Genomic DNA, 12262 nt, shown 5'->3' on the forward strand with positions numbered 1-12262 from the left:
GGGAGCTCACTGGCTTCGGGTTCTATAGGAACTCCGAAGTTAAGCGAGAAGGGGGCTAGAGCAATCCCATGATGGGTGACCTACTGGGAAGTTGCTCGTGAGTTCCCAAAAACAAAACCGTGAGGGAATGGTAAGCCCAAAGCGGACAATATCATGCTACGGTAGTGGAGCGGGCCCGGGAAGTGATCCGCCTCGGGTCGGGATGTGACAATTTGGTATCAGAGCCTAACCCTGCCTGTGGTGTGCTGACGAGGACGTCGAGCCTCTAAGGGGGGTGGATTGTAACATCCCATATCGCCCAGGGGAGTGATCCTTAAATGTATATTCACATCCCTACCTAGCACGAGGCCTTTTGGGAGCTCACTGGCTTCGGGTTCCATGGGAACTCCAGAGTTAAGCGAGTAGCGTGCGAGAGCATTCCCAGGATGGGTGACCTATCGGGAAGTTCTCGTGTGAGTTCCCAGAAACAAAATCGTGAAGGTGTAGTCAGGGCCCAAAGCGGACAATATCGTGATACGGTGGTGGAGCAATCCCGGGAAATGGTCTGCCCCGGGCCAGGCCGAAGTTAAGCGAGTAGCACACGAGAGCATTCCCAAGATGGGTGACCCATCGAGAAGTTCTCGTGTGAGTTCTCAGAAACAAAACCGTGAGGGCGTAGTCGGGGCCCAAAGCGGACAATATCGTGCTACGGTGGTGGAGCGGGCCCGGGAAGTGGTCTACCCCGGGCCGGGATGTGACAATTCATGTCAAGTTATTCGAAAAAAAATTATTAATGTTATTAAGCCTAATATTCATTATTATTATTTTTCTTGGTTTTGAAGAATGTACCCAGGTTTTTGGTTTGAATAATTTACCAAACGTTTTATGGTACAGTAACTTTTGGTTAATATTGATGAATGTACTATATATACTAGCCTTCTTGCATGTGCTCACGCGAGTGCAAAAAGCATTTTTTGAATCATAGTGTGCTACACGTGACTTACACGTTTTAAAATGTATTTATATGTGTGAATTGACAAAAGGAAAGTCAAATATTTGAAGCAAATGATTAATCTTAGATCATGCTAGAAAAAACCCTTCACACACCAATCAAAGCAGCTGAATTCACATAATAAAATCGGTCTTTCAATTTCCATCTACATTTTATTGAATTTACATTAAGAATAGAGAAAATAATATTTAATAAAAAATTGATTGAATCACATTTTTGCTAGCCCATTATGAGACTAAGCCCACCATCTCCCCCTTAGTGTAGAAAATATCGTTTGTTAAAAAAAACAATCATTTGACAACAAATTTAATCACATTATTATGCACGTATGAAAGACCTTTTTTATAACCGGCATTACACGCCTCTTAAGATGTTATAAGCGTGTTTAAAAATAGAGAAATAATATTTATTGAACAACTGATTGAATCACATTGTTGCTAACCTATTGTGAGGTACTAATTAAAACAAAAGTACAAAAAGAATTATTTATTAAAAACCCACTATTAAAATGATGAAAATACCCCAACATTATTTTGGGTTGCTTTTGAAATTTTTTGTTTTGGGAGCATTTTTGTCCAAAAATAAATTTTTGGTGAAGCTTGTGACCTCAAAGGATTGTTGGCTTTATATGTAAAGATGTACACAATATGTTTGATAATGTGTACATACTTTTTATGGCAAAACATGATTTTCTACATTGGCAACATTGTCTCATCATCCTATCATGAGACGTTTGGTTCTTTTTACTTTTAGTTTCTTGTTAAGTTTTTGGACAATGATAAAAAAGCTTTGCATGGCCATGTTGCGAATGTAAAGTAATCTCTACAAATATTGACCTTTCCAATTTACATGATCCTGCAGGTAGAGCATCACAAGTATGGCCCAAAAACATTAAACAAAAATTAAAAATAAATCGTCACCTGAGAGGTTTGAACTCTCGCAAGGCATTCCCATGCACTTAGCAAGCACACACCTTAACCACTCGGCCAAAGCGACTGTTGATGACATAAGAGGCTACTAATCTTTTTTAATTAATTATTTAATTAATCAAAGTCTTTGTTCCTGAATGAGGATCCTCTATGGATCCTCTTTGTGAGGATTCTGGGGATCCTCCAATCACATCATTTCATCATACATCGTGCAGCCAGTTTTCGTCAGGTTATGCTTATATTCAATTTTAGATTAAAAAAAAAAAAGGGAATTGTTATTGGCACTTTACAAATCTCATTTGGTACTCCAAACTTTCTATATTTGGAAAGAAAAATACACTTGTAAGGAGTGCCAAATGAGATTTTTGGAATGCTAATAACAGTTCCCTAAAAAAATTGTAATGATTTATGACCGCATGATGTACGATAAACATACTTGATTGGAGGATCCTCGGGATCCTCACAAAGAGGATCTGGAGAGGATGCTCCTTCCTTTTCATTTGGCCTATTTCCTAAACCCCTTTTGGTTGGTTCTTGTTTCCGAGATGTACCCCTGTGTAAATTTATATGATCTTTCTGTCTGGACTTCTGCTTCTAGCCATGCTTTCAACACCCAATTCAAAAGTGAATTTTCCACGAGTGAAGTTTCGTTTAGGTACCATTTGGTGTGATAATCATTTCCCCTTCTAACCGTGTTTTCAACATCCAATGGATCGTTGATTAGGAGACAAAAGAACCATGGACCAGGTGTGGTTGTCTTCAAGAGCTTAAATCTTAGAATTCATGGTTGTAATCCATTTGGGGTCAAGACAGGCCTGCTCATAAGAAGCTGGTTCGACCAGGTGAGATATGTTGTGCACAAATGATTGGTGAGCATGAGATAAACGAGAGTAGGAGACGTATCGTTGAAGCGGATATCGCGTACCGGACATGGAGGAAAGGACGACGCTAGGCATGAACAAAGCAGCATGATGAGTCTAATAGTCACTGAAACGAGCAAGTGGATGTTTAATTCAATCGGAACAACGAAGTGGAGGAAAAGCGGACTGGGGTGGAGGGGCGGGTTGTGGTAGTGAAGCAGGTTCTGGGGCGGGTGGTGAGAGATTTTCTGCGTTGTCTATGTGAGAGTTAGAATTTGTGGGGTCTATAGGTGGATTTAGATTTGATGGTGTGGGTGTTTGGGTTGAGACTAAAGGAGAATATGTGTCATCATCAAGGTTCTAAAAAACACTAAGCGTTAGTCGGACAGCGGGCTAGCGCCTAGCGCCTAAGCGGATTTAGGTAAATTTCGTGTATATCTTTCAAATAAGTGCATATTGACACTTAAAAAAAATTATACTTGTATGAAATCCATGGATAAGATTTAGTCTCTCTAACAAAACTAACATTACCCATATACAACATATTTACTAGTGGAGAGGGTAACTATTTTTATTTTATTTTATTATAATTATAAGTTGGTAGTGGGTAATTAATTGGAGACTGAAGGTGGGTAATTAATAGTGGAAAGTAGTGGACACCGGTCAAAGAGAAGGGATGGGTTATTGATGCCTTGGAAATCATGAAGGCCTTTATCTTTTCTGTTTCCTCTTCCTCGCCTTCAATTGTTCCGCCCATCTTCTTCCTTTGTAAAATTTCCCTGCACCGCCCATCTTCTTTTTCCTTTGTAAAATTTCCTAAAACGTCAAGCGCATCGAAGAAATCTTCTAAAACATTGCATGCTCGATCGAAGAAATCCTAACTGTCCACATCAATTTCTTGTTTATCCCTACAATTGCATATCTGTTATTCTAATTCTGCATCGCTCTCTCTTCCCTCATGCTCTCTCGTTCTCTTTCTTCAATATTATGTGAACGCCTCATCTTTTAGGCGATGCTGTTAAACAATGATCTGTATATATTTTTTTATCAGAACCCCCTAGTCCGTTGCCGTGGCCGCCTAGCTCGCACAATCGGCTGCCTAGGCGCTGCCTAATACCCTTGCTGATTTGTTGAACGCTTTTGGAATAATTGCGGCCGTAGCTTGACGCACAGCATCTAGGCGATCGCCTAGCTTGCTTTTTAGAACCGTGGTCATCATGAGGAATGGGTAATACAGGGGAATCTAGTTGATTTTCTGGTGGTGAGGTAGCAAGAGGAAAAATGTGCTCGTCAAAAACGATGTCATGAGATGTGAAGATTTGCTTGCTATCAAGGTCATAGAGTCGATAGCCCCTTTGACCAAGGGGATATCCTAGAAAAAAACAACAACGTGCACGTGTGTCAAACTTGTACAAGGGAGTAAGATTGGTAGCATAACATAAACACCCAAAAACCCGAAGATGAGAATATTCGGGTAATGTGCCATGCAAGAGTTCATAGGGAGATTTATATGAAAGTAAGGGTGTAGGAAGACGATTTATTAGATAACAAGCGGTTTGTATGCTTTCCCCCCAAAACTTTAAAGGTAAATTGGCCTGAAAGCGTAATGCACGGCCAACATTCAAAAGATGCCGATGTTTGCACTTAACCACCCTGTTTTGTTGAGAAGTGTGAGCACAAGTATGTTGAAAAATGGTGCCATGAGCATCTAAAAATGCACGCATCGATACAAATTCACCCCATTGTCGGCACGTAGAGCTTTAATTTCACGATTAAATTGTGTTTTGACCCAAGAAAAAAAAATGATTTCAACAATGCTTGTGTATCGGATTTAAAACGCATGAGATGAACCTATGTGAAGCGAGTAAAATCATCTACAATAGTTAGGAAATAACGTGCTCCGATGTGTGTATGAATTTTGTGTGGTCCCCAAATATAACAATGAATCAAATCAAGAGGTGCAACCGATTTTATGGAATTTGAAACAAAAGATAAGCGAGTTTGCTTTGCTAAAGGACAAACCTCACAAACATGCGTAATTAGAATCAAATATGATTTCTGGGATGGTTTGGGATAAAGAGTGAAGAGGGGCTGATGATGGGTGTCCAAGACGTTGGTGCCAAAGTCCTGAGGTGTGGTTAATATGATTAACTAGGTGAGGATTTTGGCTTGGTGTGAGGTAGTAAGGCCCATTAAAATGCTTGCCCAGGCTAATCGTCCTCTTCATATCCATGTCCTGCACAACACAAAAATCCGGATAACATATCACGATACATTTCAACCCCTGAGTTAATTTGCTCATAGACAATAAGTTCACACAAAATTTTGGCACATGTAAAACTCCATCAAGAGATATCTCTGATGACAATTTAATAGACCCAAAGCTTTCAATTGCAGCTTGTCCTCCATTTTGTAAACCAATAAAATCATGTTGTGTTGTAGTTTTATTATGACTGGGTGATAGATGAGAAATGTGATCTGTTGCCCCGCTATCCACAATCCAATATAATGTTGAATGCGGATCATGTTGTATCTGGGAGTATAGACAAAACCGATGAATTGCCGGCAACATTGGCTTAAGGAGCAGTTGGCTGCCCAGTCCTCTTGTTGTTCATAATGGAGATGATTTGTTGATATTGGGTATCAGAAAGTGATCTACACCAAGTAGAACGATTGTCTCCATCGGAGACGAGAACGTGAATAAAAAATGGACTGGAGGCTTTTGGCTTGTCTCCATCCGGGCTTTGGTCGTACCCATGGCTGGAATCAACCACACAATAAATTTTCTGATTAATTCTGCTCTGATACCATATTAAATTTTCTGATTTGAATTGTAATACATTTCATTGCATAGAAAGCCTTACCATAAGGCTTTCTAATACACAATACAAAGAAAGCTTTACACCCTTGTAACCAGATGCAACAGCACACATGCAGCAATAATACAAAGTAAATGACCTCCCTGCTGTCCAGGAGTCAGCAATCACATGCAACATTCCTTTCCAGAGTGCACACCCTTGCTGTCTTTCCTTTATGGCAATGATGACTATAGTTCTAATGATGGCAGGTTACACTTTAACGGGTGCAGCCATGTTTGCTCCAATGGTGAATCCGTACGATTCAATCATGAACAGGGAAGAGAGACGCATGACCTGGGGGAAGTGGACGCAAAGCAGAAAGTTTTTGTAATTTTTGGCAAGGAGGTTTCCTAGATTTCTTTCTTACTTCTATCACAGAAGCTTCTTGTCTGGAAAGCACGGACAAATCAATAAATGGCTGTCATTGTCACTGGGAAAGAGGGTGAGGATCATTATCAACATTTTGTTTACAGATTGAAATATTTACAAATCTTACAACTAAATTTTGATTATTACAACAAATGCATATGTTCCTTGTATAAGCTGGAGACTGATCCGGTCTTGGAGGTCTTCTCTTCTAACAATGCAGAAAGTGTTTCATGGTTCATCCCTCACTTGTCACGGTTTCCATTTCATTCGGCTCCCATTTGTTTGTGTTAAATGATTACCACAATGACTATTGTTTTACCTGTATGAGTTTTCATTTTGTTCTCCAGGATAAAGCTCTGATGGAGGACCCAATCTACGAAGAATTCTGGCAAAGGGATGCAGAAGAATCAATTAGGCAGAGAATCTCGAAACCCTTCGTGGAGGAAGCTGTTTTGCAAGTGTCAAATTGGGGTTTCAGCCTTGCAGACCTCAAATTGCAGAAGAAAGAACAAGGGAAAGGCGTGCTCAATTGGATTAAGTCCATGCTCAGCTCAGCTCAGGAAGAATACATTGGCTTCTTTGGCCCAATACACATATGGCAGGTCAGAAGCATCTCCATCGTTTACATGTTTGTTTGAGCTATCGATACTTTTACTGCTGAGATACTTGGAATCTTTTGATAGAAGACGAGGTAATATGTTGAGTAGACTCGTCGATAACAATGAGATCAGTCATTTGACAGGATTGTTCTAATTGAGTTGCTCTTCCTCATGCTAACATAAGAAAGGTTTGAATTACTACTTGTCCTAAGTTCGTCGAGGGAAGATTTCTGCTACGAGAATGTGAAATTCGTCTCAGGTTCAGAAAGTAATGTATGGCGTAACATACTCGTAGACAGATTTCTGTTGATAGTTGTTTCCTTGTAACCACAACGAATCTCTCGCCATACAATGGCTTCATTCAAACTATACAGAGCGTTTAGTATTTTTCATCGGAGGTATTGATTTCCTGTTGAATTTTGTATTAATCCAGACCATTCTCCTCCAATGTTTGACAGGGGATGGACGATAAGGTGGTCCCACCATCGATGACTGATTTCGTTCACCGGATTTTACAAGGAGCTGAGGTAGATAATGTTGGAGAACAATTTAGAAATAATAAAATAACAAAAATACAGAACCGAAATACTTATACTTTATTATTCAAAAATACTTGTAATACAGAATACAATTATGCTATAGTAACAAAAAATTAAAATGATACTAAGTTAAATGAATTGAAGGTAGAGGCTAGCGCAAACGCTAGGTCCTTTGAACAGTATTTCCGTCCCACTCTTGTGCTTGTGGTTTTACAACGTCTGCTCGACCAGGATACAACTACCTAATTCTACAACCCGCACTGGATTATAGAACTCTAGTGAATTGCTTTGTGTGTGTGTTTACTCTCTGAAAATTTTGTACGGAAGACAAGGGGGAAGAAAAAGATGATTTTTGATGGAGCTGAGGACTCCAGTTATATAGGTTTTTTCATACCTCTTCAAACACCTTTTGAATGTATTTGAAGCTATACAACTCTTTCCAAAGAGATACAACTATTTCCAAAGAGTTGTGTCTATTAATCAAAACGTTTTTAATTAATTTAATTAAAAACTTAATTAATATTATAGTATAATCATATTAATATTAATATTATAGTATAATCATCAAGCTTAATCCACACAACCATAAGACTCAAGCCTTCAATCCATTTCCAAATGGTCCAAGTTCTAATTACTAAGAAAAAGAAATAAGTCTATATAAAGGCTAGTGAAAAAATACTGTTGACCAATATGGGATAAGAGGGTCTCAAACTCCTACAGATAAGCTTCCATACGAGGGCCATTTCACCTACATCTACTTTTGTGACGAATGCCATACACAGATATTCACTACACTCTTTGGAACACCACAAGGGCCGCTGAACTTCACAGCAGAAGTGGATGAAACACCCCTTGAAGGTAATACTGAAGAGCAGGACGAAGAGGTGACGCTTGGTGATTCTGTTCCGGCACTACCCGAGGCATGATTGCTCTAGTTTACTTCAGAGAGGTACAATGTATATATCATAGGGTTACTACGTTACTCGTAGAGCTGAAAAAAAACAGAAAGGATAAAGAGAAAAGAAAGAAAAGTTAAAAGCATCGTGTTAATTCTCTTGCTCAGAGTTTTGGGATGTTAATAGGGGGTTTCCAGCGGAGTATGTCTTTGGGAGGAACTGTTGGTCAAGAACAAAAATATACAAAGAAATCATATCGTTCTGAATTTCAATCGGGTGCTCAAATTTTCGTTCATTTAGTGCCTCCAAATGATTGATTGTCTTCTTCTATCATTTCTCCCACCCGCTCTCACTTCTTGAGCTAACCCTAACCTCTCGGGTAATGCACGAATCCTATCGTTATTTCCTGATTAATATGTATGCTGCTTGTGGCTTGTTGGCGCTTGCTCTCAATGTGTTCAATGAAATCCCGCAGGGGAATTCTGTCACTTGGAATGTCATGATACATGGTTTGGCAAATGGGGGGAGCTTAAATTGGCTTTGTCTCTGTTTGATCAGATGCCGAAGCCTACTGTTGTGTCCTGTACTGCTATTATTGATGCGTACTCGCGCATGAATCAGCCCCAGAAGGCTGTTGCTTTGTTTCCTAAAATGGTTGTTGAAGATCTTATTGAACCTACTCGGATTACACTTCTAGCCATGTTTCCGGCTGTCTCGGTTCTTGGGGCTCGTAAGATTTGCCAATCTCTTCTTCTCCAACAGATTTCATCATCTTAAAAGAGTAACATAAAAGTTGCTCTATCGCTTGATATATTCAATTAATAACACATATCATATGTCACTAGGCGATGCATGAATGAATGGCTACCTGAACTGAACTCAGCAGTGGAACAACTCCCTACTCCAATGTAGCATTCAAGGGAAGGAATCACCGAAACTAGTCAAAACTGAAGAGATGCGGAATCGATTTCATCACGGTCTTTCTATAAAGGCCAACAAAGTGGGATCTACATTATCTTTAGACAATAAATTAACGATCAACTCTGTAGTTGATGCATCTGCAGAAAAACCCCTCTCCACCATTTATTCAATAAGCCTCACTGCCGTTGATGTCTCGTTGTTATTTATAAACCCTCGGATAATTTTGTTGTACGTGCAACCATCTGAAGGACAACCTTTCTCTTCCATTTCCCTTATATTCAACTTTTTCAGCTCTGGACAAACCTTCAATAAGAATAGTGCAAGTTACAATATCAAAATCCAACTTCTTTCCCTCCATCTCTTCCAAAAATTCAACCGCCTTGGGAAATTGTTGGTTTTTACGAAGGCCATACGGTAAAATAGAATAAGTTTGAATATTTGGAAGTTGGCCTAAAGCTTGCATTTGAGAGAACAAGTTACGTGCATCTTGTATTCTTCCCATCTTGCAAAACCCATCAATAAGAATGTTATAAGTAATAGTATTTGGAACCACTCCCCTATGAGACATTTCCAGAAAAAGCATCCGGGCATCATCTATCCTTTTACGCTTACAATACCCATTTGCTAAGCATTACTTCGAAAACCATTTTTGCCTTGCCAATTTCTCCTCGCAAAAAATAACCATCTATAAGTGAATTGTACATAATTGTATCAGGTGCAATATCCCTTTGCGTCATCATTTCAACCACGCTCCTTGCTTCCTAGACCATCCCCTCTTTACAAAATGTATCAACCAAAATATTGAAGGTGCACACATTTAGAAAGATGCAACATCCCACATTGCCCAGGGGAGTGGATCATGTAAGCCTTATATGTATATTCTCATCTCTACCTAGCACGAGGCTTTTTGGGAACTCACTGGCTTCGGGTTCTATCGGAACTCTGAAGTTAAGCGAGTAGTGCGCGAGAGCAATCCCAGGATGGGTGACCAACTAGGAAGTTCTCGTGTGCATTCCCAAAAAGAAAACCGTGAGGGCGTGGTCGGGACCAAAGTGGACAATATCGTGCTACGGTGGAGTTGAGCTCGGGATGTCGTGGGGGCCCGGGCCAGAATTTGACAATTTGGTATCAGAGTCTAACCCTGGCTGCGATGTGCCGACGAGGACGTCGGACCCCTAAGGGGGGGTGGATTGTAAGATCCCACATCGCCCAGGGGAGTAATCCTTATATGTACATTCCCATCTCTACCTAGCACGAGGCCTCTTGGGAGCTCACTGGCTTCGGGTTCCGTAGGAACTCCGAAGTTAAGCGAGTAGCGCGCGAAAGCCATACCATAATGGGTGACCCACTGAGAAGTTCTCGTGTGAGTTCCCAGAAAAAAAACCGTGAGGGCGTTGTCGGGGCCCAAAACAGACAATATCGTGCTACGGTGGTGGAGCGGGCCCGGAATGTGATGGGGGCTTGGGGCGGGATGTGACAATTTGGTATCAGAGCCAATCCTTGGCCGGATGTGTGTCGACGAGGACATCGGGCCCCTAAGGGGGGTGGATTATAACATCCCACATTGCCCATGGGAGTGGATCCTGTAAGCCTTATATGTATATTCTCATCTCTACCTAGCACGAGACTTTTTGGGAGCTCACTGGCTTCAGGTTCTGTCGGAACTCCGAAGTTAAGCGAGTAGCGCGCAAGAGCAATCCCAGGATGGGTGACCCACTGGGAAGTTCCCGTGTGAGTTCCCAAAAACAAAACCGTGAGGGCGTGGTTGGGGTCCAAAAAGGACAATATCGTGCTACGGTGGAGTCGAGCCCGAAATGTGGTGGGGGCCTAGGCCAAGATGTGACAAAAGATATGTTTACTCACCATTTCATTCAATAATCTTGTAGCTTCTTTCCAATTCCCTACTTTGCAAAATCCATGAATCAAAGAGGTATAGGTAATGACTTTAGGAGCGATGCCCTTACTTGTCATTTCTGAGAAGAGGTTTAGTGCATCAACAACTAGAGTATCCTTGCAAAGACTGTCGATGATCGTGTCATAGACAACTACGTCAGGCCTGTAATCGCCTTCTTCCATCTTCTTAAGCAACTGGATAGCTCCAGTGTTGTTACCTTTCAAGCAATAGCCCCTTGCTAGTATGCTGAAAGTAACCGCATCCGGCTTGCAAATACCTCCCTCCATCATTTTATTGAAAAGTGCAGCTGCGTCAACCTCTTTATGCTCACGAATGAAGCCATTGATTAGAGTGTTGAAGGTCGTGATAATTGGTTCAAAACCCAATCTGAAGAATTTTCCCAAGATTGAAAAGCCAAACCCCATTTTCCTCAAATGACAAAAGCAATTCATGATAATGTTTAGAGTATAAACATTAGGACGAATTCTGGACACAACCATTTGGTTATTCAAGGAGATGACTGCCGAATAATGTTTCAACTCGGCAAGTTGAGTCAAGATTTGGTTGAAAAGGACAACGGAAGGCAGAGGACGCATTTGAAGCATTTCTTCAAAAACACACTGCGAGCATCCTCAACATTACAATGTTCACAGGCTGGTGTTGTTGGGTGTTTCTAGATTCGGGAGATTTAGAAGTTCGAGAGTGAAACAAAGCCAAGTAATTGTTGAAGAAAACAACAACAGATGAAGATTGAAGATGACGAGGCAGCATATCTCTGAGTTTGGGTATGCTACTGCTGCCATAACCAACCTTCAAAGAAAGAGAAGAAGAAGCAACAGCAGCTGTTGTTGCCCGCATCATCTCCAGTGAGTCAGCGAATCAGTGCGCAAATCTTCTTTCCGAAAAACTTTTGCTGAGGATGACTTATGGAGGGAAGAATCTGCTTCAACATGTTAGCATGATTTTACTATTTTTGGTGAAACCTGACTCATTCACTATTCTAAAGGCTTCAAAAAAACCAATTAGTATTACGATCTAATGATATTTTTTTTACTTGTAAGTGACAAATTTTAGATTCGATACTCGCTTTTAACCATATTATTATTAGCTCAGGTTAAGTCCATCATCTTCCTTAATGTAAATAATATCATTTGTTCATAAAAAAAAAGTAAAAAAAAAAAACTTAATAAAAACTAACTTATGCCCACTTAATGTGTGTAGAATGGAAGGAAGGGAGACGTGGGAGAGCAGAGAGAAGAAAGGCTTTTTTATTTTTTATTTTTTATTTTTAATATTACATTACGTTTGGCTAAAGAAAATAAATTTGAAATTTAGATAAAAATTAAAATTTATAAATTAGCATGCACTAATTTTCTTGTTGGGATTCATAAACATAGAAATTTAGA

General features: G+C 40.2%; 2 pseudogenes across 1 annotated transcript; one reads left to right on the forward strand and one right to left on the reverse strand.

Moving 5' to 3' along the window:
* Positions 1 to 5808: 5808 nt before the first annotated feature.
* LOC148692856 (uncharacterized) lies at positions 5809 to 8085 on the forward strand (annotated as a pseudogene). The gene is made up of 4 exons (XR_015953311.1): positions 5809 to 6080; positions 6355 to 6609; positions 7065 to 7142; positions 7871 to 8085. The product of XR_015953311.1 is annotated as an uncharacterized LOC148692856 (transcript).
* Positions 8086 to 9013: 928 nt separating this feature from the next.
* On the reverse strand, positions 9014 to 11714 carry LOC148692857 (uncharacterized; annotated as a pseudogene).
* Between the last annotated feature and the right edge of the window lie 548 nt (positions 11715 to 12262).

This window comes from Pyrus communis, chromosome 11 (genome assembly GCF_041283825.1).
Source record: "Pyrus communis isolate YQ-2024b chromosome 11, ASM4128382v1, whole genome shotgun sequence".
Taxonomy (NCBI): Eukaryota; Viridiplantae; Streptophyta; class Magnoliopsida; order Rosales; family Rosaceae; genus Pyrus; species Pyrus communis.